The sequence below is a fragment of the Puma concolor genome, chromosome C1, assembly GCF_028749965.1.
Source record: "Puma concolor isolate L17-30 chromosome C1, mPumCon1.1.hap2, whole genome shotgun sequence".
Lineage (NCBI taxonomy): Eukaryota > Metazoa > Chordata > Mammalia > Carnivora > Felidae > Puma > Puma concolor.
In genome coordinates this window covers 44,106,217-44,133,439 of record NC_141674.1, presented here as the reverse complement: position 1 = coordinate 44,133,439, position 27,223 = coordinate 44,106,217, and the positions used below count along the sequence as shown (strand labels likewise).

At 51.6% G+C, this 27,223-nt stretch overlaps 1 protein-coding gene and 1 long non-coding RNA gene across 12 annotated transcripts in view; both read left to right on the top strand.

The window, feature by feature from the left end:
• The window catches only part of SSBP3 (single stranded DNA binding protein 3), a 166,116-nt gene that overhangs the window by 54,450 nt on the left and 84,443 nt on the right, over positions 1–27,223 (top strand). The window lies entirely within an intron of this gene.
• Positions 15,671–20,532, top strand: LOC112872086 (uncharacterized). Of its 6 annotated transcripts, none has more exons than XR_015254716.1 (3): positions 15,671–17,506; positions 18,596–18,692; positions 18,877–20,532. It is a non-coding gene; the product is annotated as an uncharacterized LOC112872086 (long non-coding RNA). The 6 variants fall into 6 exon arrangements; XR_015254713.1 differs by having other exon boundaries at positions 18,596–18,697; XR_015254712.1 differs by having other exon boundaries at positions 18,596–19,053; positions 19,373–20,532.

The window sequence follows — 27,223 nt, the reverse complement described above, 5'->3', positions numbered from 1 at the left end:
CATGGTAGGTCCTTGATGGTCAAAAAGATGACTGAAATGCAGCGGCTTCCTGCTGCAGGGCCTAGCCAGGTGAGACTCCCAGGATAGCCGCCCACATCTTACATTTGCCTTGTTGTGTTAATGTTGCCATAATAAGACACAAAATGGATCACTTCCTTCTCTGGAGGGTGGGAGTGGGAGGTGAGGGGAAGGCAGGTGGGGGTTTGGAGATGAAGCCCCACGGGAAGTGGAGGGGGGTTTCTGGCAAAGCTTCCCTCAGGATGTCTTGTGGAAAAGTTTGACTCCTTTTCATGATGTCACTTGAGGAAGCCTCCGTACCTGCCAGCCCAAGAAGTTTGGATCCATTTGGCTTCCCTGGAGAATGCCACTTCCTGGAGTAACAAGTTAGTCCTTCCTAGGTGAAGTAGGACTTGAATCCATTTCCTTCAAGCTTCCTAAAGTGTCCCGTGCTAGTTCTGAACTTGTGCGTCTTGATGAGGAAACAAAGGCCTTTGGTCCTTTTATGTACCTTGAGCCCCGTCTGGCCCAAAGCTGTGCAGACTGAGGGTGCTTGATACGTTTTATCTTTCATAATAAGGAGGCCTGTTAGTTTGCCCAGAGTTCCCACTGCTTCTTGGGAGTTCCTTATGGAGAATGAACTTAGAGCCGTTTGGATGGGTGGATGGGTAGGTGGCTGGCTGTCTGCTTGAGTGGGTTGAGAGTGCTGATCCAGCCTCGGGTGAGTCAGGAGTCTTCCCAGAATGCCACGTTACGTTCGAGAACTTCTCTCCAGCTCGAGGTACAGGCAGCAGGCGGGCCCTGAATCTCATGAGGACCCAGCGAAGTTTCTCACCGTTCCCTTACGGTATCTGCTGGAAGTTCCTCCCTGTTAGGTTGATCTGTTGGGGAACCTTGTCTTAAATGAATATCCCACATGCCAGAGGAATATGGAACAATGAAGGAAGATTGTTTTTAAAGCTTAATTTATATTTAAATTCTCACAGCCTTACCCTTGAGATCTGTGAATTTTTAGCATTTGTGGCTTCAACAGTTCGCATGTGACCGGAGTAATTTATAACCTCCCTGAGTGTAACTTTGATTTTTGGCCTGAGAGGCGGGTTGGCCTCCTAGTTGCTGAGCGGGTGGGTAAGCCTGGCCCACAGCTCTTGGGCACTGCTGTCCAGTGCCCACCCTGTCCGGTGCCCACAGCTCTTGGGCACTGCTTATTCATACATAATGTAATTTCATCCTTACGGTAACTGGGAATTGGGTGTAATTGCTGTAGCTTTACACCTGAGAAAACCGAAGGAATTATATGTCCTGTACGTGCTCATTTTGAAAAGTAGAAGGAAGAAAAAGTCACCCCATCATTCCACCACCAAAACGAACTTTGTGCTAACTTCTTTTGGTGGTGGTGGTGGTGGTTGGGTGGGGGTGGGGGGAGTATTTCCTTTCAGGCTCTTCTTTTTTTTTTTTTTTTTTTTTTTCCCACTTAGCATTTTTGCATTATCACGTTCTAGTCACAAAATCCTCATTACGAAAAATAACAGTTAAGAAGCTGCGTAGGCTCTGTTTCTGTTTCCGTGTAGGTATGGTTTCTGGAGGGCCTCCGTGTGGGACTTCTCTTCACAGTCCCTGGGCAGAGCTAGCCCAGGAGCGGGAGTGGTCCATTCAGCCAGCATCCCTGGCTCAGGCATTCAGACCCAAGCAGGGCCCTTTGTGTCTAAAGTAGTAGTTGATTGGAGTGCTAATGAATCAATTAGAAAATTACTTGCTGCTGAGATCCTCAGCCAAACGAGGATGTGCAGTCTTAGAAAACCATCCGAAGGCCATACGCCTATAAATCTCTCTTGGCTGTGGCCCTTGTAAATCGCGCCGCAGCCTTTCTTGGACCTGTTAATCACTTGAGAAAAACGGGACCTCTTCTGCCCTGCGAGGGCTGCCTTGCACTTGGCCCGCTTTTCGAGCGTGTACTCTGGTCCATTCTTCAGTGGTGAGAAAGGGAAGACCAGAGTACCTAGTGACAGCATTTGTAGCTCCCTCTGAAAGAGAACCAACCATTCGGCAGCATGCCCTTGTTCTTTCTTTTAGCCCTCCCCACAGCCCAGTTGGGAGGTACTGTTATTACCGTGTGCCAGTTTCTGCGGATGGCAGAACTGGAGCTCGGGGAACAGAAACAGCGTGCCCCTCCAGTCACACAGGAACGCAGCGGTTTGGCCTTCGGATCCCTGCGTCTTCCAACTGTCCCTCTGCTGTCCTACCTTTCCACACGGGTGCCCCGAGTCCTAGATCTTAGTGGGTCTTAATAGTCCTAGGTTGGGAGTGGCAGGTAAGGCTCGGCCCTTAGAGGTTAAATGGTAAAGGCGTCCAGGTCAGTACCCTGGGTTTTGGGTTCGGTGAGGTGTAATCTGGGGCAGGAGAGTTGGAGTGACGGCCAACAGTCATGGCTGGAGGGACCCCGGGTGGGTGATGGACCAGCACCTTGGGTTGTGAGTTTCAGGACAGTTGCCAGGGTGCTTGAACCTGAAGTGGAAATGGGTAGAAGGGAGGGAGGTTAAAAAAAAGGGACAGTGTTGTAAGTCCTGACCAAAGTGGGAGCCATCTCTTGAAAAAGACAACCGCAAAAACAATGATTGTGATATGTTTTTCTGGCCCTTCTACACCTGTTTCCTCATTGGCTACCCATCTCCTCTGATGACACCCCCCAGCCCTCAGTGACAACTAAGGTGTCACTAATCCTTTACCCGTTTGCTCCCAGACAAGCCAGCTTGCTTCTCTGAGGCTGAAACCACAGGCGGCTCCCTGCTGGCTTCCTCTTTTAATTTGGTTTCATTTGCCGGGAGCCTGTGGCCCTTTCATTGCCTGGTGGAGGGGCAGGGGAGGGGGCGGGGGGGGGGGGGCAGGATTGTTTATAACCTCAGATTCTGTCCTTTCGTTTAGTGTGTCAGGACCATTTTGATAGCCTTGCATCCAACATTGGGTGCCTTAGGATGCCTGGCAGTTATTTTGTTCATATGACATTTGAGTGCTAACCATGTGCCCAGCACACGTGTGCTCAGGTGCTAACCGTGTGCCCAGGTGCTGGGAGGGAATAAATAGCACAGATGATAACTGTGCCTGTCCTTTAGCGCTGACATACTATGGGATGGCATTGCTGTAGACCTTGGGTCTCAAGCTCTGATTTGGAAAATAGGACCCTAATAAATAAGAACTCTGACCTCTTCTTTCACCGTGGCTCTTTTTAATATGCCCAACACTGTGCCAGGCATTCTATATTTGTCGTCATGCTCTGTCCTCAGAAGAGCTTCATTAAGGCAGGTATTGTCACTCTAAATTTGCAAGTGAGGCCACTGAGAGCACATAGCAGGTGCTCAGTAAATCTTTTTGGCTGGATGTGTGGCATACAGCTTGCAGGCAGTGGAGCTGGGTCTCTAGCCCAGCCGAGGTTCTCAACAAGATAATGTCTCAGGCTGCTTGTCCAGAGCCGTACCTGTCAGTTGAGGCCGGCTTCCTTCTGTGGATTTGCTTCAAGTGTGAGCACCAGAGCTTAGGAAGATTATGTTACAAGGTCCTGGTGTGGTCTGTAACCAGCTAGATGTGTATCACCATCATCACTGCCCCTGCCGGAGGATTCCTTTGTTTCTGGTGGTTTCATAGAGGTGCAAGTGAGATTTAGCGGCTACTCAACTTTCCCGGCTACTGCTGTCCGTCCCCTGGCTTGCTGCTTGAGGCGCATTGGTGCTGCCATCTGAGCTGTGACTGTAGGAGGGGAGTGAGACTGGGATCCACCTGCCCTTATGCCCCAGGACTCTAGGTGATTCTGCTCCTTAAAGTCAGCAAAGGTGAGGCAACATGTGCAACCTTTAACCCCATTTGGTCTGCCTGGCCAGCATTTGGCCATCCTATGTTGACTTGGCCACACCAAGTTCTAGGTATTGAAAATCCCAAACAAATAAAGCCCAGCCCCTGGATGGGAGTGGGTTGGCTTTCTCTTTGCAGAAGCTCAAAGTGCAACAGCTGTGTGGGTAGTCAGCAATCTGGGTGTTAACCTGCTTGGCAGGCGGTTGAAGTAAAGTTCCAGGCAGGCGTCAAGTTGGTGGAGGAGGGAGTTACAAGCACGTGGCTGGCCATGGCAGGCAGGGCAGATGAGGTCTACTTTCTTTGCCTCTTGTTTGTGCCCTGGACCTTCAGGATCCTTTGTGAACTTTCTCCTTTTCTCTACCTCTCTCGGCCAACTCTCTTAATTTCCAGCCACCTTCCACCTGCTTCCCTACATCTCTGTATTTCCCAACACCTTGTGCATTGCCTCAGACTCGACTTGGCTGTGCTCAGTTGGCAGGCCAAGGGGTACAGTCCACCACCCAGTAAAGATGACCTTGTGTCACTGTGACCCAGCTGGGGATGGGGACTCTGACCTGTGCCAGAGGATGGTCGAAAGTCAAGAGTGCTGGCACGGATGTCAAGGTGGGTCACGCGACACTGCATGGGCAACGGTGCAGAGAAGGAGGAATGGGGTGGGTGAGAGTGTAGTTGGTGATTGGAGGGTTGGAAAGATTCAGGATGGATTAGTTTCCCGGACTGCAGTGATAGACTACCACAAACGGGTTGCCTTTAAACAACAGAAATTTATTATTTCTCAGTTCTGGAGACTTGAAGTTTGAAATCAAGGTGTCGGCAGGGCCGTGTTCCCCCTGAAGGCCCCAGAAGAGGATCTGTTCTGTCTGTGCCTTTCTCTTACCTTCTGGCATTGCTGGCAGCCCTTGGCATTCCTTGGCTTGAATGAGGCTCTGCCTCTGTCGTCACATGGCAGTCTCCCTGTGTGTCCTTTGTGCTGAAATTGCTCTTATTTTACGACGCCAGTCGTAGGTTAGGTCCCACCCGAATCCACCATGACCTCATCTTACCTTTATTGCATCTTCAAAAGACCTGTTTCCAAATAAGGTCACATTTACAGGTACTGGAGTTAGGACTTGTAGAGGGACACGTTCAACCTACAACACAGGGTGACGGTGCTGACCCTAAATGCAGAGTGTGTTCAACTTCTTGTTTTAAGGGGCCTCAAAGATCCTAATCAATTCTGTAATTGCAGTCAGGTACATTTATGTTAGGAATCTTGTGTGTGCTGTGTTCTGGGCTTGCCCCCCCTTGCACAGGGGTGAGACACTGCCTGGCCTTTACAGTGAGAAGCTTCTATGGAGACCAGGGTTTTTAGAAGAAACTTGGAGGAAAGGTACTTGCAAGTACTTCAGTGATGACCTTAGAACTACAGACGGGCTTTTTCTCCCTGCCCTATTAATTTTGAGGCCACTTGGATCAAGCCAGGATTTACTCTCCCTGTCCTCTGGATGAAGGTGATGGGGAAGGTGGTTGGGAACCTCTGGATATGGAGGTTCTTTAAGTGCCTTAGTTTCTTCCTTGCAAGTGAGAAATGTGCTTCTTGGTGTCTGTTCCAGGCAGGCTTGGAGCTGTGTTATTGGAAGGGCAAGCACTGTAATGTCATTAGAGATTTTTTTTTAAAAATAGGGGCTTCTGTATTTTGTTGTGGATAAACATGAAGCCAGGTGGGTAGTGTCTAATGGATTGGGCCAGCCCCTTTTCATCCTTCCCAGAAGTTTCCTGTAGGAGCAGAGAGACCTGAGATCAGTCTGCTCGCCACGCATGAGAATTCTTCCCACGACTTTACAGTCTCCCTGTCTGAGAAGGATTTCCACACAGATGACAAGAGTGGAGCAAAAAGCATTTGTAGCTATTGTGTTGGTGAAAACCAATGTAATGTAAATAGGAAGTCAGGATTATATGTATCCTCAAAATGCTGCGACTGAAAACCACACACGCCAGATGAAATTTACAACCACGCGCCTGTAGGCTTCAGAGCGCTGTCTGCAGGCGGCAAGGGCTTACGCAGCGGGCGGACTTTGTTCTCTCTGCCATCCCTCCTCTCTGTCGCCTTCCCCCCCCCCCCAAAAAAAGAAAAGAAAATTAATTAGGCATTTCCTCCAATGATTTCACCTCTTACAAGGCCTTCACCCCTCTGAAGATACAGAACATGTTGAGTCCAGAAGATTCACCACCCTTTCTGTCAGTCGTTACAGAGAGGACAGTGGTACATCCCTAAATGACCAAACCACAAGGGATCCAAGGAAGTATTGTGGACATACTTTAATCTCCTCACTCTGTCTCCAGAATGATAGCTTTCCTGGGAGTGGCTTGGATCACCCATTCCCAGAGGGGGCCTTCAAGAGTCTACTTCTGCAGAAGTACAAATATTCATTATGCTGAGACTGATCATGTGCTTTACACAGGTAGCTTTGTGAGTAGATTAGTTTCATGTCTTATTTCCAAGCAGTGTCGTGGATGAGAGAGACAGAACTCTGGCACTTCTGCTATCCAAAAAATTAATATTGTTAATACCCTGATTTCTATTTTGTTGGTATGACTTAGTTTCTAAACATGTCCCTTGCCCATAGGAGGTCAAGGGCAGTGGGGTAATAGCAGTCCACATTGCTGACTGAGCCCAGCCATCCAGCCGTAGGTGCCTCCTGGCTACCGCACCCTCCTCACCTGTGCTTCCCCAGCTGCCTGGTGCCTGGCTCTGTGCTGCCGTCTCCCTTCTTCCCCTCTGGTTTTCTCAGAGCCTTTGGGAACCCAGACCACCTGCCTCGGTTTGCCAAGCTGCACGTCCTCTTAGATTCTAGAACCCGTGTAGTGTGTGGTTTCCCTTCCAGGAGGCTTGCCCGCACAGTTAACTGCCTGTGGCGCTCCTTCCTCCAGCGAGAGCTCTTTGAAACTGATGTTCCCGAGAACCCATTTCTTCTTGGGGAGAGGGGAATGGGGTATGATCCTTGCTCCAAATCCTACTGGTGTCCAGAACTGCTCTGCCAGGGAGAACCTCGTGTATGTCCAGTATGGAGCACGGCTTTAACCTTCACGGGCCCACAGATCCCCGCGAGGCTGAGGAGATCGCTGTCCTATCCAAACACTGCACATTCACACGTACAAATAACTATGCGTAATAAGTCCAGGGGTTTGTAGGCCCTTTGTGTAGCCCTTCAGAGAGAGACCTGCCCCTCTGCCACTGAGTGTCCCCAGTGGCCTTGTGGTATCCATTTTGTCTCCTGTAGGGTGGGAGCAGTGATAGCTACCTGATGGTTCTGCTGTGGTGTGATGGTGACTTCAGTTGTTAATAGCGCACCTTAGGTTGTTCACCCACTCCTCACCATGACCCAGTGAGGGCAACGTGCTGCCAGCTGCATTTCACAGATGAGAAAACTTAAGCTCAGACAGGTGAAATGATGAGCCCAGGGTCATGGAGTTTAGGAAGGGTCAGGAAGGGTCAGGATTGCAACCCAGACAGTGTGGCTTTAGAGCCCCTGCCAAACACCTGATCTGCAGCAAAGGAATGCAGTAGGTGCTCAATAAACGGTAATAACAATATTAAAAGCCACAGGGGGGTAGGGCACAGCTAACCTGTTGGTTGTGGGGCTTCCCCTCCCCTACAGGTCTCCACCTGTCCTGAGTATCTCCTTGTGCAGGAGCGGGGCTCCAGACCTTGCGGGTGGGTGGAGGCGAGCACAGATCCGCCACTCCTGGGAAATGTGTAAAATCCTGTTCCTGAAAACCGGCCGGGTTCTCAAAGTGTCCCGGCTGGCGTGTTTTGCTAGTCACGAAACATGATCCATACGCTGTATTTTAGGACTTCCCATCTGTCGGCAGGCAGGCATCATCGGGAGGGTTTTCACTTGAGGGAGCTCCAAGCAGCTCACCAGTGGGGGAGGGGAGGTGGGCTAGGACGGTCTGTGACAGCAGGGAGGCACAGCCTGCCTGGTTGGGGGACCTGAGAGACAGGATGGGGGGGGTCCTTGGAGTGTCCTGCTCAGCATCATCCCGCATCCCTTTCCCCATGACTTCCCTCAGTTTTTAGGTGGATTCCCACGTTTTAGTTCAGCAAAACGGAGAGAGAAGAAGGTGAAGTCACCAGGATTTCAAGGCAGCGCTGACATTGGAACTTAGAAGTCTTTAGACTGTTGTCCTCTCCCTTCCTTGAGTCTCTGTTTCCTGGGTCGTAGCTGTGCGGGTGGTGCAGGGGCAGGGTGTGGGAGACCTGGCTTGGAAGCTGGAGGAGTGAGGGCAGGGAGGGGAGGCCTGGCGCCCCCACCCTGCCGGTGGAGGCGGAGCGCGGAGAGGGCTGAGAGGGCTATCGATCCACCCATCTCCTCTGAGGGAGGGCCGCAGCACATTCGAGGCTTTCTTTTTAAAAATGCATTAACTTGACCGTAAGCAGGCCCCAGTTTCAAAATAAATAAATAAAAATAAGGCAAGCAAAACAAGTGGGAGTGGGAGGCAGGGAACCTTAGAAAAACTAAAAGTGTGCTTGAGGAGGGTCCTTCTTGACGGAGGTGTGCCAGCTACAGGCCAGGATGCGGGGCCTGGATTCTGAACCAACATTGTCCTGCTGTACTGTGCCCAGGTTATCTGCATTTCCCTGGCTCAGCTGTGCAGGGAAACTTTACCTAAAACCAGAGGTTCCAGAAAACCCCTCTGGGGGTGGGGGAGGGTGGAGGGGGCCTCACATGGAGTGTGGTGGTAATCCATATATGAAAACCTGCCTTGCCAGCCCCAGTTTGGGGCACTTTGATCTCTTTTTTTCTCCCTCAAGCCGCACTGGTTTTCTCTTCGTTTCCCCCCAAGTGCCTTTGCACAGGCCCTTCTCTGCCTAGAAGGTGTGTCCCTCCCTTGCTTTAACTCCCCCCCCACCCCCCCCACTCCAGGTTAGCACCTGCCCCAAGGACACTTCCTGATTCTCTGTGGGTCAGGCCTCCTGGTATAGACCCCCAAGGCTCTCAGTACTTCTCTTTTGTAGTTCTGACCACAAGCATAATAAAAGAATTAACTTTTACAGCATTTAGCAATTAAGCTTGGGGAAGGCGGGGACTGGTCTGTCCTGTTTGCTAAATATTCATTGTCCAGCACAGCACTCTAAAAGGAGTAGTAAATCCTTGTGGAATGGATAGAGGATAGCTCAGGGTCTATTCTGTTTGGCCCATGGATGCATTTTGGGTGAGGGTGGAGGGAATAAACATTTGAGATCAGAATTCACTGCGAGTTCCTAATGTTTCTAGAGGCATGGGCCCACTTTGAGGTCAGGATATGGTTTCAGAGTGGAGCTCCTAACACTTGAAACAGGGAGACTTCTGCCTGCAGCCCCATAGGCCAAGGTACACAGCATCCAGATCTGGCCTGTTTGGAAGGTTGTCCCAGTGAACCCGTTTCCTTAGCGGGTGGAAAGACACGGAGCCCAGAGAACAGAAAGGACTTGGCCAAGACCACATGGCAGAGCCTTTGAACACCTTAGTTTAATAGTTAAAACACAGTTACTCAGGTGCCAAGTGCCTAGTGCGCAGGCATTGTTTCCTTTGCTCCCTGTAGTGGCTCTGTTGGGGAGGCACCACGTGTGGAAGAGGAAGTGGAGACTCCGTGAACTTGGTTGCTTGTTTCAGAACACAGCGGAGGTGGCACCAGAACTCTGGTCTTTCTGATTGCACATCCCCTTGCCTCCCAGCAAGGGGAGGGGGACTGGTGACGGCCCAGTTCTCAGATTGGCTCCGGTGCAGACCCTGCCTGCTGCCATAGCCAGTGGAGGCTTAGCGACTTACAGGAGCCTCCATTGCTTCCAGCCATCTGTGCTGGGGGGACTGGTGGCTCACAGGGACCACCTTTCTCCCCCACCGGGTGTCACCTGTGTCTGCGTTCTCCCTCTCCACCTCTGCAAGAGCTGCAGAAATTTCTCTCCCCCGGGCCTCCCGGAGAGAGGGACGGAGGGTGATGAGGCAGAATCTGCACCATTCTGGGAGTAACTTTCCATCATTTGTGGCTAAAAATAAAACGTGCGCTTGCTCCTCTCTGCCTGTGGGCTTTCTTTTGGGGTTTCAGTGGGAGCCGCTTGCCCCTCTGTTTCCCCCTCCTAGCTGCCCCTCAGCAGGCGTGGGGCCGCCCACAGTTTTGGGGACGGGTGGGGAGGATGGGTGAGGGGGACTTGAGGCTGCTCACCCTCCCTGAGAACAGAGCCCACAGGGCCTCTGTGAGGAAGTGCCTCTGCTTCTCTGCAGCAGCAAACAGCCGTGCTGGTGGGCTGGTGCCCCGGCATGCATGGGGACGCCAACTCCCTTTGCAAATATTACTGCAGCTGAAAAGAGACAAGCCCCTTTAGAGGGTTTTCTTTGTGCAGCCTGCTTCTTTCCGATAATCTGGAATGCACAGAGGCAGGAGAGATAAATTAATTTGTTCAATTAATTTTGTAAATATTGACTGAGCAGAAGTTTTACACCAGTCACATGTTAGGGACCCGAGGGCTAACCAAAACACAACAGGACACAGTTCCTTCCGTGAAGGTGCTTATCCTCTAGGTAGGGGGAGAAAGAGGGAAGCCTTAAGATAGACCTGGAGCAGGCAAGCCATGGGGGTCCTGCTGCGCACAGCACCCTCCCTTCCAGAATTCAGTTGCAGTGTCTGCCTGAACGGGGAGCTAAATGCCAAACCGGACATTTTGCCTTTCCCTCATTTTAAGGCACTTTAATTCCTCTCTCCCCCAGCAACACATACGTACGTACATACGTACATACATAAAATCGAGTACTTACTATGTGCTAAGGCTGGGTACTCTGCTAAGTACTTTACTTGGCATTTATGTCCCTGGACTCATAGTGACCCTGGGAAGTGATTTTTGCTCTCATCCTTATTTTGCAGTTGATGAAATGGAGGCCCAGAAAGGTTAATTAACTTTCCCGAGATCCCACAGCGAAAATGTTGCAAAGCTTGGATTCAGCTGTGGGCAGATTAATTCCAGAGCTCACTCTCTGCACTGCTAGCTGTATAGACATGTCTACACCGGGCATGTGGCTGTTAAGCACCCACTATTGGCCCAGCATGAATTATCCTAACGGTGCTTTCTCTTTAAAAAAAAATCTCCACTGTGCTTTCCATTTGATCTTTAATGTTCTTGTAGCAACCCTGTGGGAGAAGAATCGCATCCCCAGTCCCCAATTCCCCTTAAAAAAAAAACCCAAAAAACAACAAGGTCTCTGTAGAGGGTACCATACTTTAGAGACTGGTATTAAACCCTCTAGAGCCCGTGGGAGAGCGAAAGTCTCTGGAAGCATTCTGCAAACTGTAAAGTGCCCCATGAAATGACGGGCATGGGAGAAAAGATGCCTCCACGCGGAAGACTCACTGGTACCCCAGACCTTACGCATCACAATAGGGGATTTCTCGCACTGTTGTCACGGTGTGGTTTCAGGTACCTGTGAAAAATTATGGTAATTAAAATGTAATTTGGAATCCCCTATTGGCTCACAGCAGCTGGTCCAGATGTAGGAGGCTGGGGCTGTCCGTGCTGGAACAAGCTAAGGCTTGTTAGGGGTGTCACTTTGTCCTGCCCTTTGTGTTGCTGAGGAGAAGGGTGGGGGCAAGAGATACAGCAGCTATTTTTATATCATTCACGTCATGTTCAGCATTACTGGATGTTTGTGGTTGGGTCCCTGTTTAGCCTCAGCCAGGAAGAGAGAACTCCCTTTGCTGCCTTGGTCTATATGGAAATTCAAGCTCATACCCCTTGGGTTTATATATTTGTCTAAAGCAGAGGGACCTAAAGTGACCGTGCAGTTCCCCTGGATAGGTCAGAGTTGTCTTATTATCAGGGCTTAGATTTTCCAGGGCTCTTCAGACGCAAGGGACCACGTCCCCATCCACTCCCTCATCCACTCCCTTATTGTATTCAACAGATGGGTTTTCAGTTTGAGATACATGCCAGATCTTTTCCCAGGTACTTGCAAAGTGACGTTGACCCTTGAACAGTGCAGGGGTTAAAGGCGCTGGGCAGCCCCTACCCAATGGAAAATCCATGTGTAACTTTTGACTCCCTCCAAACTTAACTACTCATAGCTTACTGTTGACTGGAAGCCTAATAGGTAGCATGAACAGTTGATTAATGCGTGTTTTGTATGTTATGTGTATTATATACTGTACTTTATAATAAAGTGAGCTAAGAAAAGGAAATGTTACTAAGAAAAACCATAAGGAAGAGAAAATATATTTATGGTACTGTGCTGTAAGAAATCTATGTAATAAGTGGACCTGTGCAGTTCAAACCCGTGCTGTTGAAGGGTCAGCTGTATTACCCCTCAAGGATTTCATGGTCTAGTTGGGGAAATGGAAAGGAAACCCTGAATTTGGCCTATGCAAGCCACACATATATGTTGGGCTTTATTGTAGGTACTGCACTGTCTTAGAAGGGGCCCAGGCATGGGAACATGGAAGAGGGGCACTGGGATCAGGGGATGTTGGAGGCAGCTTCCTGGAGGATGCATTTGAGTTGTAGGAGTTGACTTAATGAATCGGGGGACAAGAGGTTCCAAGTATGTATTTTGGTTTTATTTGCCACAGGGCTTCATTTGTATACTTACATGATATTATGAGTAATTATAGTCGTTGTATCTTATTTTATTACCCAGTTGAGGTCCTGGGATTTTATTTTTATACCTAAAGGGCGCGCGGTCTTTGAAAAGTTTGAGAAAAAAATGCCGTGTGTCAGCCAAGCCCTTGTTGCTTCAGAGGTCAGAGATGGGAGGTCAGCCACACAAAGCCTGCCCTTAAAGTCTCTGCCTCTCCGGGCCTCTTGGCACTTCCGGCACCTCTTCCTGCTAAAAGGGCAGACCAGAGTGGGTTACTGCATAGAAGGGGTTAAAACAAATGGTTCCCCAAAGCCTGCGCCCTGGCGTGTGCACCAAGCCCGAGCGTGTGTCATGGGATCGGGCATCTGGTCTACCTGTGTATCCTGCTGATTGAGGCATGTGGCCTGGGGGTGACAAGGCTGCTGGTGATCCCTCCGTGAAGACCGACTGTGGGATCTGTTGGAGAATGGAAGTATACAGAGCAGAGCACTTAGCTGGAGGCAGCCCGGCATGTCAGGGCTACTTCAGAGCAGGGGCTCACATCTAGACCTTGCAAGAGTACTGGTTCCTTGTCCTTTCCGCTTCCACTGTTTGTATGCGTTCAAGTATGTGACGTAGTTTCTGCCAACCGAGCATCCAGCAGAGCCTCTCTCTACCACCACGCCCTGGGAGGGGTGTTGAGGAGGCCAGTGAATACAGTGCAGTCCTGCCCCTGGGGTAGCTGACAGTTCTGCGTGGTCCTCCTGCAGATGGCCAAGGGGCCTGACACGACATGTGCCTTCTGGGGACCCTCTGCAGATAGCTGGAGTGTCTCGGAGTGTCCCCACCATCCTTGCGAACCACATGCTGACACTGCAGCATGCCAGCCCTGTCCTTGGTGTGGGATTATTTGCAGTTAGTATTCCAAATGTCAAGTTCCCCTTGACTTGATCTGAGCAGACGAAACAAAATGGCAGACAGATTAGAAGGGGCTTGAGAAGCCTTTTCGGATTTGAAAACCTTCCTTTGTTGACTTTGAGAAGCTGCTGAACCAGGCCAGTCTGCAGAGGCAGGGACATCTGCCAGGTGCCCATGGGCTCTCTGGGCTTGGGAGGCTCTGGCTGGTGCTGGCTTTTTTCCTCCAGGTGCCTGGCAGCTGGGGTGCCCACTGAGCTTGGGCAGGAGTTGAATCCAGTTCCTTCTTGTTAGTGCCCCCAGAGCAGGAGGGGAGGTGAGGAGCTGGGGCCTCTGAGGGCTTTAGGGCAGGTTTGGGTGGGTCCCCGAAGACAGGGGGCCATGTCAGGCAGTATCTGTTTAATCTAGACTTGTATTTGCCTGCCTGCTGCGAAGACCCAGTAGGTAAAAGGGAACTCGATGGCTTACTGTATTGCAGTTCCTCTGAATGTCTGGGGAAAGGTTTAAATAGTGCTCACCAAAGACGTGGACGTTCCTGGCTAGAACCCGGGTATCATTGCTAGAAGAACCTTAGGGATGGTCCCCTTCATTCCCTCCCTTCTGCAGTTGTGGTAGCTGAAGCTCAGAAAGGTTAAGTAATCTGCACAAAGCCACACAGGAAGCAGTGGAGCTGGAATTTGAGTAGTCTGTCCGGCTCTAGTGCTCGTACTTGTCCCATGATGTCACATTGGCTCTTGCTCCCAGTCCTCCCTTCTCTGAGACTCATTTGTCCTGCCCTTCCCCCAACTGCTTCCTTTTCCTGCCTGCATTCCCCAGGAATCCCTCTGCGGGTGCTGCTTCATCCAGTTTCGGAGAAGTACGAAGAACCGGAGGGCTGAGTGAGAACCCAGCCCCCAGCCGCTTCCCTACCACCTTCCAGGGTACAGAGTGCTCGTCCTACAGGATTGTGCATGTATTCTTGTCTGCTGAGGACAGGCCAAGATGAGTTTCCCTCCTCGTTGGGCCATTCAGCATACCAGAAAGGGTTTGTGGAATTGCTATGTCTGACCTCAGGGGAGATAGACTTTAAATGGCGCGAGGCTCTGCAGACTGTGGCCGGGCAAGTTTTAAGTCTGGCCGGACACCTGATCTTAAACCCTATCCTTCAATCTGCCTCGGTGCCCTGCAGCCACTGCAGGACAGATTGCATAAAGTTTCTCTTGCCTAAAGGCTTTTGACAATGGCCCGCAGTCGCTGGACCCAGAGACCGAGAGGTAGTTTTCGCTTTTCTCTCCTTTTCTTTGCACACTTACGCACAAATGCCTTTTGTCCCCAGGAAATGCAGCTTTCTCAGTCCCCATCCTGGAAATATCAGCGGAATGTAATAAATCTGATTTGTGTTTATGTTGAAGAAATGAAACACATTTCTGGGGAGGAATGCGGTGGAGGCCTTGAGAAGGGGCTGTGTGAAAGCGTGGTACTCCCCCTCCTTCCTGATAGGACTCTGGTAATAAGAGCTGTCTCCTGTGTTCTGCTGTTGGGCAAACAGAAGGCAGAGCTGGCCAGGGCCCCTCACAGCTGCGGCTGTCACCTTCTCAGTTCCCAGAGTCCGGCTTCTCTGGACCCTGTACCTTCTCGGGGATTGCAGTTCTTCTGGGGACAGCGCCCCCGTGCTGGTTGAGTCAGAGCTGATTAGCGAATCCTCCCCGTTCTCATTCCAGGTTGAAAACAACAGGATGAAATTTAATAGGCATAAATGTAAAGTCCTGTATGTGGATTCAAAAAAAAAAATCAACTTCACAGGCACAGGACAGGGAAGCTTCATGTGAACAAGCGAGCGAGAAAGTGACCCTCGGCTGTACCTGACAGTTGGTTCTGCGGGCCAGCGGTTGGCCGTCGATAAAAGAGAGTAATGCAGGCTCTCTGAACAAGGATCACGTCCAAAAGGAGGATGATGATGTTGTTGTTAATGATTTGTAATAGTAGCTAGTGCTTCACATGCATTATCATTGCACCCTTAAAATCATCCTTTGAGGTAGGGCAGAGGATCCCCTGTTTTGGGAAGAGGCAACCCAGGCTTGGAAGATTAAGTTACTTGCCCAGCGTCACACTGCAAGGAGGTGGAACCCAGAGCCTGTGCTACCTGGAGCGAACTAGAGGGTCAGCAGATGGCAGAGATTCTGAATGAAGAAATGCCGAAGGAGGGGTGCCTCGGTGGCTTAGTCGGTTGTGTGTCAGACCTCGGCTCAGGTCATGATCTCACGGTTCGTGAGTTCAAGCCTCGCATCTGTGCTGACAGCACAGAGCCCGCTTTGGATCCTCTGTCTCTCTCCCTCTCTGCCCCGCACCCACTAGTTCTCTCCCCACCCCCCCCAAAAGTAAAGGGTAATAAAAAATATATATGTTATATATATTATATACGTTATATGTTTTATACATTACATATGTTATATATTACATATATATTATATATATGTATATATATATATATATATATGTTATATACATATGAGAAAGAAATACCAAAGGAAATACTAGCGGTTAGCTTGAAGGCAGTTTTAATGATGCTTGACTTTTGTTCAGTCCCCACTGTGTGCCAGGCACCGCGCTAAAGAATTTATACGTATCAACTCCGTTACTGCTCTGTTTTATAGATCAGGAAACTGAGGCACAGAGAGGTTAAGTAAGTTGCCCAAAATGACGTAGCTTGTGAGTGGCAGATACAGAATTCAAACCCTGATGATCTGGCTTGGAGGTGTTGCTGTCTAGGCCTCGCAGCCTTGGAGAGAACCAGACTGGCCAGCGTGGGGGCGGTGGGTGGGGAAGGAGCCGGCTGTGCTTTTTGTTCTTTGAGGCAGCCTGTCTGCAGGACGCCCTTGTGTTTGGATCCAGGGCAGAACCACAGCCTGCGGGTGGATGTATAAATAGGCGAGGCTTCTGCTTTCCTGAATCTGGACACCAGGTGGTCACGGAATAGGCCCCTTGAGGGAGGTAGTGAGCTCCCCACTGCCGGGTGACTGCCCACCCCTCAGGGATGCCCAAAGAGGCGGGAGGGCTGAGGGGACCACCTGTGCGGGCCACGAGAGTTCCCCAGGGCCCCTCCGTATAGCTGGCTGGCTCCCAGTCCTTTGTTGAGGACAAGCCCAGCTTTCCTGGCACATCCCCCACCCCCAGGCAGTGGCATGTCCCCGTGGACCACTAGAGGGGAAGTGACCGGGTGTCCGCCGGGTCCAGCCTGCCCTATTAGGAAGCCCGGGCTGTCAAGCCGGGCAGAACTGCTGACGGAGGCACTGGGAACAATGCTGCGTGGGAGGAGGCGTGTGCGTGTGTTTGCTCGCCTCCTGACCCGAGTGCCAGCAGTGACACATTTTATTTGTCCCCTCTGGTCCCCTGTGGGCATTCAGCCTGACTCTCTGATAGATCTGACTCCCACTTGGGCCCCCTGTCCTGCTGTAGCTTTGGCTATAGGGCAGGGGAGCCAGTCAGCAGGCTCTGGTCCCTCCTGATGCCAGGGCTTACCTGGCCTCCTCAGAGTTCTTACCAAGGAACCCCGGGAGCCCGTCACCTCCTTGTTTCAGGCACAAAGAGGCGAAGTGACTTATCGGAGGCCATGTAACCAGCACGTACGGCAGAAGGCACAGTCAGGCCCTGGAAACTGGAAATGGGGGTGAAGGGGCCTTCGAGATCATCTTGTCCAGCCCTTTCATTGTACGGATGAGGAAACAGGGCCCACAGCTGCACCTTGACCTGGCCGAGGCACGGCTGGCTGTCAGTGGCAGAGCCGGGACTAGAACCCAGGTCTCTTGGCTTCAAATTCTCGGTCCTCTCCCTTCTGCAGCCCCCTCCTCCACTTTGGGTTTCCTCACATCTCAGTTCTGCTGCTGCTTCCCCTGCAGGGCTGACTGATGCAGTGGTTGTGGCTCCCACCCAGGCTTCCCTTCCCATACTGCCGCTGTCGCCTTCCTTGGCCGCCAGTGTCTGATTATCCCCGTTGTCACTTCCTTTGCCTCCCAGGACTGGTAGCAGCAGCTGGTTTACAAGAACTTAGCTGAGTGGAAGGAGCGCGGGCTTAGCTAGGCAGCTTTGGGATCCAGTCACAGCTCTTCTTCCACTTGTGAGATGTGTGACCTTGGGCAAGTTGCTTAACCTTTCTGAGCCCTGGTTTCTCATCTGGGAGATCAGATGATTTGGACCTTCCAGCCCTGCAGGTCTGTGAAAAATGATTTTCAAGAGAGTGAGTGAGACCCACGTGGACCTGTGGTTGGAGGCTCTTGGGAAGGGCAAGGTGGCGTGGGCTGGTGGGAAAGGCCTGTGTTGGGGGGTATAGGGCATGCATGTGTTTAGAGTTCTGGCTTCATCAGAGGTCTGGTGCCCTGGTTGGGTGCTGGTGGGCACTTGGGGCAAGGGACCGCACCGTCCTTGGCCTCTTCTCTGCCAGTTCTTCCTCTTTCTTTGCACCCATGCTGTGGGTGACACTGCTTGTCCTTGGTGGCAGCTGCCCAGGGTAGAGAGGTTCCTGGTGGAGGGTTGGCCAGCTGATTGGCATGGCCTTGGGCAGGCATGACAGCCAGGCACAGGTAGGAGCCAGATCTTGTGACCTCTTCCCTGCATTGGATGCCACCGGATTTTGTCGTGGGAGGAATGCCAGCCCTCTTATTAGGCCCGAGGGACCCTCTACTCCATGTGAGACCACATGTGTGAGATGGAGGGAGGGGAGTTAGAGTTAAACCAGGAGCCCCCTGGCCTCTTGTGACTGCTCAGTCCTATAGTCCTGTCAGCTGTTTACACGATTTTCGTTTTTCGGCTTTTGCCTTGGCTGTGAAATTGCACTGTTTTCTGAACTAATCCTGTTTTGTGTAACCCAAATCCAAGTATCTGGATGTGAAGGGCAAGCTTTTTTTCCCTTCTTCCTTAACAAAGGCTGTCCTAGGCGGTAGCATCTGGAAATGATTCAGCATCTGGTCTAAGTATTGTGTACATGCATGGACACACTTCCATGGTATAATGTGCCCTCACCCAGATAATATGCCTTTGTCTGTCCAGCCAGGCACATACCTGTGCTTCTTTCTATATAGGCGACTTTACGTACAGAGGTCATCTTATTGGGATGTATGCTTAGGTGCGAACACACGTATGAAGGTTTATTTCTACTTAGAATGAGGAAATTTTCAAAGGCTTGATGTATAGGAAAGCATTTGCACTGATGGATGTTGATGTATTTTTCTTTGCAAAGTTTAATAAACCATTTAACAGTGCCTTCAGTGACTGTAATTAGCTGATTCTTCATTGTTCCCAAGCTCTGCCTTAGCAGGCATCCCAGGACCCCGTCCCCACTGCTAGTATGGCGATTCCCCACACAGAGTTGGGTGCTCTGGAGAGGCGGCACAGTTCAAGGTGAGGTGCGTTGGCCCTCTGTTAATGGTGTGCCTTTGCCCCCTTGTATTGCTATGGGTGGGAGCCTGTCCTGGGGGATTTCTGAGCTGGTTGTGTCCTTCACATTTAGGCTTGGGGGGAGGAATGCTTTGATGGCACAAGGTTGGGGCCTTCGGTTATGTTGACATCTGATCTGTGTCAGCAGATAGAACTTGTATCCTCACCATGGGCGTGACGGGCAGAGGGCATTGAGTACCTCTGTTCACTCTAGTGGACGATGACCAGGGAGAGGTGAGATGACCTGTAATGGTGGAGAGGATGTTCCTTGGGAAAAAGGAAGGGGGTCAGCCTTGCTCTCCCTCTTCACCTCAAGAGACTGCTGGTAGGCTGATGGCTGGTAACATCTTAGACTCAATTCTGGGAAGAATTAGGTAACCACCAGGGTGAATGACACAGGGACAGATGGGTGGTCTCGGAGGAGGCACGTGGAGAGCTGTGCTGGATGACCCCCGCGGGGGGGGGGGTGCATTATTAACTCCCCTTTGAACTGCAGGGGAAGGTGGGGCTGTAAGGTAAGGTGGGGTTGGTAACCTCTCCCTCGCGGTCACCACCAGTCCTCACTCGCCTGGCACCATTGCTTGGGGCAGCCCTCCCTCTGTGGTGGCCGCAGTTTATTGATTGTTGTTCTTTTTTGTTGACAGTGGAGTTTGGCCCAGGTCTCCCTCTGGCTCAGGTGTGATGGAGAGCCCACCAATGACAACCCTTGAGAGCAGTTTCCTGTAGGTCGTCATGTCTGCCCTCTTTACTTTGGGGGCTGCCTGCAGCGAGGGATTGATGCAGGTCTCTTTTCTCCTTTGGTTCAGAGTTCTGGTATGTGTGCATTAGGGACCATATGATATCTGAACTGGGATACTTTTATAACCAGGCCGTGCTGTGTATGCATCAGTGTGCTGGCAGCGGGTGTAAACCTGGTCGTTTGGGAAGTTCCTTACTGTATGTTGAAGGCTCTCCCCTAGCTTATGCGACATTTGACCAAAATCCACCCAAAAAGTAATGCAGGCGTCCTCTCCCTTGCCTGCCCAGCCCTACAGCCTCATGTGAACGGTGGGGTGAGGAGGACAGCCACCAAGGCCATCGCCTTCCCTGGTCCTGAGGGAGGTGAAGCTGGGGCAGCTGTTTGGCGTAGCACATTGCTGCCATGGCATCCAGATTCCTAAGAAGCAGGGTCGGGGCGGTGGGGATGAGGGGCTCCCTGCTTGGGACTGTGCCTTGGAACAGTTGACAGGGAGCTGGATCCCTGAATTCAGTCTGGAAAAATGTTTCTGGTGAGCCCTCGCAGTGCCTGTGGCCTGCTGGAGGTGAGTTCGGCTCCCCTGCATGGGGCCTGGGCTAAGCCTGGGGGCCCTGGTCGGAGGCAGGGGCTCTGACAATGGACCGAGCGTGGTTGTGAGCTCCAGCCTGGCCGGCTGTCTGGCTGCCTCCGAAACATAACTCAATATCGATTGTGCAGGAGGCCCAGCCTCTGTCACATGCAGTAATCCTTGCTCCACAGCAGGCATGCTCCTTGAAGGGAGAAAGGAAGCGGTTTTGTCCCTGGTACAACACGTCTTTAAAAATGCACCTTGGGGCGCCTGGGTGGCGCAGTCGGTTGAGCGTCCGACTTCAGCCAGGTCACGATCTCGCGGTCCGTGAGTTCGAGCCCCGCGTCGGGCTCTGGGCTGATGGCTCAGAGCCTGGAGCCTGTTTCCGATGCTGTGTCTCCCTCTCTCTCTGCCCCTCCCCCGTTCATGCTCTGTCTCTCTCTGTCCCAAAAATAAATAAACGATGAAAAAAAAAAATTTAAAAAAATAAAAAAATAAAAATGCACCTTGATTTAAGATTCTGCTTTCTATAGCATATTTTAAAATGTCAGAAAGATAAATATGCAGCCTTTTTAATGTGTCTGCCTTGAACCGAATCATTCACTCTCAGGGTCACAGGCACATTCAGACTCCCCGCCACCCTCCTGCCTTCGATGGTGTGTCCATCTCTCTTCCAGGAGCAGAGTTTTGGTGGGGCCTGGGGACTAGGCTCTCAAAGTCCCTTTCTTCCGGAAGTCCGGGAGATACATTTGTTTCCCCAGCTTTGAGTCTGCTAAAGCTGTACAGAGAGTTTCCAGAATATTTTTTGGAACTTTACTGTTGGACTTGTGAAACAGGCACTGGCTTCTAGCTGCTTCCATATGGGGACCCTTCTCACTTCCCGTGAAAACCCACCAGCCAGAGGATCTAGGGAGGGAAAATGTACGTTCCAGCCCTGGGCTTCCAAGACAGGCAAACACTGGCTCCCTGTTCCAGTAGAACTTGGAGGAAGTTAGGCCTGGTGGGGTCAGGGGAGCCCCCCATTCTTGTGGTGGTACGGGGCATCGCAATTCCAAGGTTGGGTAATGGCACCTTCGAAGCTCAGTGAAGATTCTGGAGGGGGATTGAACTATAGGTGAGGGAGATGCCATCAGATCAGTCTGTGGGATTTATATCCTTTTGTCATTGTGTGTGGCTTTTTATAAAGATACCCTGGCAATCCAGCGGTTGATTTTCTCCCTCTCAGAAGGAGCTGGAGGAACCCAAGGGGTTTTCAAGATGGCGAGTGAGGGTTAGGGTTAGAGTGAGGACGTCAAGACATTGATTATTACACTGGTTGAAGAACTTAGAAACCCCAGGGGGCAAAGCTGCCTTCTGCCTGAGGGAGAGCTTCGGGGGAGGGGGGGAGGGGTGGCTTCTGGTTTGACAGGTAGTCATGCTCAGGCCTGAAATGAACCTGGAGGATGCTGTCTACACCAGCCTCCACCATGTATAGAGATGAGGTGCTGTGACTTGGCCAGGGCCATATAGAAGATCAGCAGCTGAGCCAGAAGCTTTTAGTCACCTTGCTCTATGGTCTCAGGTGGGCCTGGCCTGCGACTCAGCGGTGCTGGTCGTAGCATGTGAACAGAGCTCTGGCCGACACCTGGCTCTTGGCGGGCCCCTGCCCTCTTCTGTCTCGGTGGGTTACATCCCCGAGGACTGTCCCTTTGGCATCGTGGACCTCGCGTGTGCCGATCACCCCCTTGCTGGGCCCCAGTGTGTTGCTCACAGAGCACAGGAGAGAGGAGGGGAGGGCAGGGCCGACCGCCTGGACAGAAGTCCGGATGACCGGACAGCAGAAGGGGAGGCTCCAGGGGAAGAGCTTCCGTTCTCCCGCCCAGTCCCCGAGTCGCTCTTCCTCTTCCCCTACAAACCATTTTGAGGATCATAACATTTATCGTGAGCTTTATTATGGGAGACTCTTCTTCATGTTTAAAAATAAACGCTGGCTTACGGAACTATATTTGGTACATGGAAGCCGTTTGCATGTAAATGTGCTTAAAGGACACTGCTTTCTTTAAGATGTAGAGTGAGCCCCAGCTAGAGGGGCGCGCCGGGGTGGGCTGCGGGAGGGACCCCGGGATCTGCCTCGCTCAGGACAGTTGGCTTGTAGCCCTCAGTCCCTTTGAATCTGTCCTTCCTTCCCCAGGGACAATTGCAAAACAGGGTAACTGGTGCTTAAAAATTCATAGAAAATGTTTCTTATCACAACGTCATAATTGTTATGACTCAGAAAAGTAGAATTGCCATTCCACTCTGCCTGTCTGCCCTCACTTTTGTTGCCTACCGAGTCCCCAGCAGCAGCTGCAGAATCATAAAAGAGAGCGAGAGAGAGAGAAAGAAAGAAAGAAATCCAGGGCAATGCTTTATTTATGTTAACGGCTACATTTGACTTGAAAATTCCGTCCCCTGAGCCTTGGGGTCAGCACATTACAGAGTGATTGATGGCTGTCAGGAGCGGGCAGGGCGGCAGATTGCAAAGGGGGAAGCGGACATCATCGGACAGATGATGCCGTGGCTTTCGGGGGCTTAGCAGAACCCAGACCTTGAAAGGAACGCGATGGAAAACAAAAGCAGTTGGAGAACTCTGCTTTGGGCCCGGCCTTTTCCTCTTCTCTTTCTTTCCTTTTCCCTGTCTTTTCTGCTGAACACTAGGAACAGGGCGGGGGCACCCCATCATATCAGCACACCCCAGAATGTATCGCTGTTGGGGTGATGCTGTGATAAGACCCTAGAGAGGCCGGGCCCAAGATGGTGTGCCCTCATGTCCACGTGTCTGAGTCGTGTTTAGAAACCAGGGGCTATTCCCCCAGGTCACCTCTTGGTGAGAGCTCCATAGACATCATCTTGTCCCCCACCTTCTCCTTGGCCCCATTTCCGAGGTCCAAAAACCAAACACAGGAGGACCACCTCTTCTGGCAAGTTGTTCCCACCCTACGATCCAGGCTACTTCGGATTATGTTTCCAGAGGGCTTTCTGGCTAATCCTTGTGTATTTTCGCCAGTGGAAACAAATGGTATTGGACCCACAGGCCTGTTTACAGATGGGGAGACACGGGAATGATGGAGGAGCTTTGAATTTTAAACATTAGCTAATGAAATTGCAGACGGGGGCACTGGGTGGAACAGCCTGGGTATTCCCATGAAACAGTTTGTAGTCAGTTGTGAGGAAGAGAAGCAGGCCGGCTTGCTCGCTCGCTCGCTCGCTCCATGGATATTTCTGGAGCCCCTACTGGGTGCCAGGAGCCACATACAGAAAGAGCTCTGCGTGCTGCCCTGGGGTGTCCCAGCCTGAGTAAATAGAGAGTGTGCACGAAACTTTGCAGGGAAGAGGGTGGAGGAGGGCGAGTCTGATACTTCCCTGAGTAGGAGGGTTAGGAGCCCGGCCCTGCTGGAAAAGGGAAGGCACTTGGGGAGGGCCCTCTGGGCAGATGCTGGTGGGATGGGCGTGCGGAGGAGATGGAGGTGAGGCTGGGGCAGCGTGTGGCTGCTTTAGAATTGGACCGCCTGTCCCCAGGCGCGGGCAGGATGGCGGGTGGCTGCAGTTCGTCATTTCCCCTGCCTCTGCCTCCCCCGCCTTGCTGCTCTTGTGCAGTTGTGTTGGAGACAGAACTGGCTGTTCATTCATCCGCTAATTGTTTTGATAAGAGACTCTAATTATCCATTGCGATCATCAGATTACCGTGAGCTCCAGGAGGGAGATTGGAGAGTTTGAGCCCACTGCTGCAGCCACAGCAGCACCCTCTCCCAGAAAGGGACCCAGCGTCTGTGCCCTCTGTGCCCCTAGCCCTCTGTGCCCAGTTCCCAGTCAGTGCCCGCTGAGCCATCGCGTGGAGGTGTCCCGGATGGCTGGGGTAGGCCCTGGAAATCCACTGGAAAGCACAGCCCTGATGTCAAGCAGGACTTTCCCTTGGATTATCTTTGCCACTGTGTTAAGTCCACAGATAAGGGTTTGGTTCTAGGGATTTCAGAGTAAGGTGAGGAGTGTGGAGAAAATCAGAGGAGAAGCAGTAATGCCTGTAATGAATTGACATCAGCGGTAGAGACATTCAAACACCTTTTTGGACCGTTTGATTAAGTTCTATTACATGTGATTTTGGTATAAAGAGAGCAATAGGCAAAAAACAACCAGGAAGTCAGATTATAAATTAATCCAGTAATCGAATCCTCCAGCAAAGGTAATGGGGAATGATGGTGTTGTAATTGATCTGATACGGACTTTCACATCAGTGGGAGCTACAGAGTGAGGGAGCATCTCGCCTTGGGACGATGATCACGGTCGTGATCGGGTATGTCCTACGGAGAGATTTGGCGTGGCCCCAAGGGATTGTTGGAGAGGAGGAGGGTTCCACTGTCAGTGACTCTGTCTGCCTTCATTCAGGCAATGTCTGTAGCTCCCAAATGAGCCAGAGAAGCATGATGCCATCCTGTCTTCTCCCTGTGAGACCAGAGGCGTTTTGAGAAAAGGGCAGGCCTGGGCTGTGGGGATCTGGCTGGGGTTTGGAGGGGTGGGCAGGGATGGTTGCCCACGTAGAGTCACATCCTGGTTCAAGACGCTGGGCTGCCTTGTATGCCAGTATCTGAGGCTCTGTCTTCCCATTGATAAGACGGTGCCACAGCAGGTGATGTCTGAGTTCCCTCTCGCCTCTACTCTCTGTAGTCCTTTTGTTCTCGAACCCCCAACTCTCCCTGCCTTGACCAGGAAGCCAGAGAAGTTAAGTTCAGCTTTCCTTAGTTCCCCAGCATCGGCTGCTCCCGTTTTTTCCCACCTCCTAGAAGAGGGGGGCCGACTCCGTGCCCTGGCTCTCCCGTTGTCTTCACATTTGGGGCTCAGCTAGCTGGGAAGTTTGGCAACACGTCAGGCCATATATCTTGTAAACCGCCCTCCAGAAACGACCTCGTTTAGCAGATTTACAGATGTAGTGGGCCTGCCTGTTCTCGGGGGCTGCCATACTAAATCACGGCAGGTCCACTGGACTTGGACGCCTCAACACAGAACTTTTCAAAAAATTTCAGGCAGGATATATCACCGCCCCATTAACTCCTTGCCATTAATCTACCTCTCCTAAAAACCTGGAGTTTTCCCCAAAGCACTGGGACTTGGTGAAAAACGGGCCTATTTGGTAAATTCTATAAATCAGCCCGGTTTTCTCCTCGGCTCGCTCCCCATCGGGCCTGCCTCGATTGCCTCGGGGATGGAATGCCAGGTGGGCGAGTGAAGCTGCAGCCTGGCAGGGTTTTTAGGGAGTGTTCTGGGGACGGACACTGGCCTTGAGGGTTGGGGCTGCTGCTCTTTCTCCGTCTGACCCGCGAGATCCCGGAGTGAGCACTGTTCCTAGGGCAGGGACTAGGGCTGTCATCAGTGGGGGTTGCCAGAAACCGCAGCGGCCCCTGTGGTGGCACAGAGGCTGGCAAGGGAATGGGGCCCTGCCAGGGGACTGTCTGGAAGGGGCAGACCCCTTCCCTCATCCTTCCCTGATTGCCGAAGACAGGTTTTGTTCAGACGGGGCTCTGTCCACGGCTTGAAGACTGTTGAGAGTCTGTCCCCATGTCTGGGGTCCGTGAGCTGGCTGGGGCTTTGGAGCCGTAGACCTGAGCGTGAATGCTAGCTTTCTTGGTCACTAACCACAGGAATTCAGGGGTATTTGAAAAGAAAAGCTCTGACTTGGAGGAGTGGGACCTAGGATGAGTAAAAGGAAGAACAAGAAGGGACAGCTGTGATCTCCAAGAAACAAGTTCCGGTATCCCACCTCCCCCCTTACTTATCCCAGCTCCTCATTCGGGGGAAAGCACATTCAGCAAGCATGCTTGGGGATTAAATGAGATGGTTCTTGTAAAACGCTTAGCATGATACCTTTCAATAAGTGATAGTAAGGCTTACGGGGGAGCACAGAGGCATACCTGCCGCACCCCACGTGTTTATCCTGCTGAGGTGGGCCCATGCTAGCCTGAAGGGGGGTGACTCTCGTTTTTGCCAGTTCCCTCCCCTCAGTCTTTGCAGCCTTCTTATGGGTAGAACTAGGGTTAGACGGTTTCTGTAGGCCTTGCAGGGTCAGTACATTTCACCTCTAGAACTGGATGAATTCACTTCAAGGCTCAGCTGTCACTGGAATCCAGGCTTCTGGAATCCAAGATGGAGCCTCTCCCCCAACCACCCACCGCCTCTGCAGGCCTTCTCCCTGCCCTCAGCTTGCCTGAAGGCAGGTAGTACAGCAGGTGAGGCCAGGATCAGTCCTCTCCTGCCTGTTGGGACAGGGTCTGGCAAGCAGGCTGGGACAGGAGGCTGGAGCACCACCTTATCCAGGGAAGATGGGGAACCTCATTCCAACAGGATGCCTTGGCATCCTGCCCTGCTGGAGGAACTGGTTTCCAGGGCCTGGCTCCCAGCCCCACCTGCTGGAAGGGTCCTGGAGGCTGGGGACATGGATCTTGTCTGTTTCCAGGAGTAGTTTACTTTTCTCCTTTTTTGGCAAAAGTACCTGTTATCTGTGCATCTCTTGACCTTTTACAGAGGTAATTAAGCCCTAGAGGCAGAGTTTTGGGGGCCAATTTTTTTTTCCTTTGTCAACTAAAGAGTAATTTTAGATCGTCTGGGAGCTTAATTGACTTGCTCCACGGCTGACCATTGGTTCCCTGTGCTGGGATGGGGTGGGGGAGGTTTAAGGACCCTGGACCTCTCTTCTCTGCCCTCCCTGTTATTTTGTTCTAATAATTCAGATACCTTGCCTTTTCCTTGTCCTGGAAGCCTGGAGTCTCCGCCTGAGTTCCTTGAAAATCGTAGGCTAGGGTTCAGTGAACAGACCTGTGGAGTGTAAGTCATTATTTATCAGTATTATCCCAGAAGGCAGGGAATCTGTCTGTTTTTATTCCCAGCCCCCTGGAAGGTGCCGGGTGTAATTTTGGAGGAAACCAGTGATTGTATGGGGTGTTTGCCTATGACACACGCTGTGTTGGTCTTTGAAAGCCACCGGGGTAATGCTGGTTGACTTAACACTTGAGGCAAAGTGGGTTGCTATTTTTTTCTGAATCTGGCTTAATTGATTGGGTAGGGTAGACAGCCGACTTATTTCTTGGAGACCACAGCTGTTCCTTCTTGTTCTTTCCTTTGCCCATCCTAGGAAAAGGGGCCTTGCCTTCTACATCTCTTTAGTACACACCCTGTGTTCCCGCT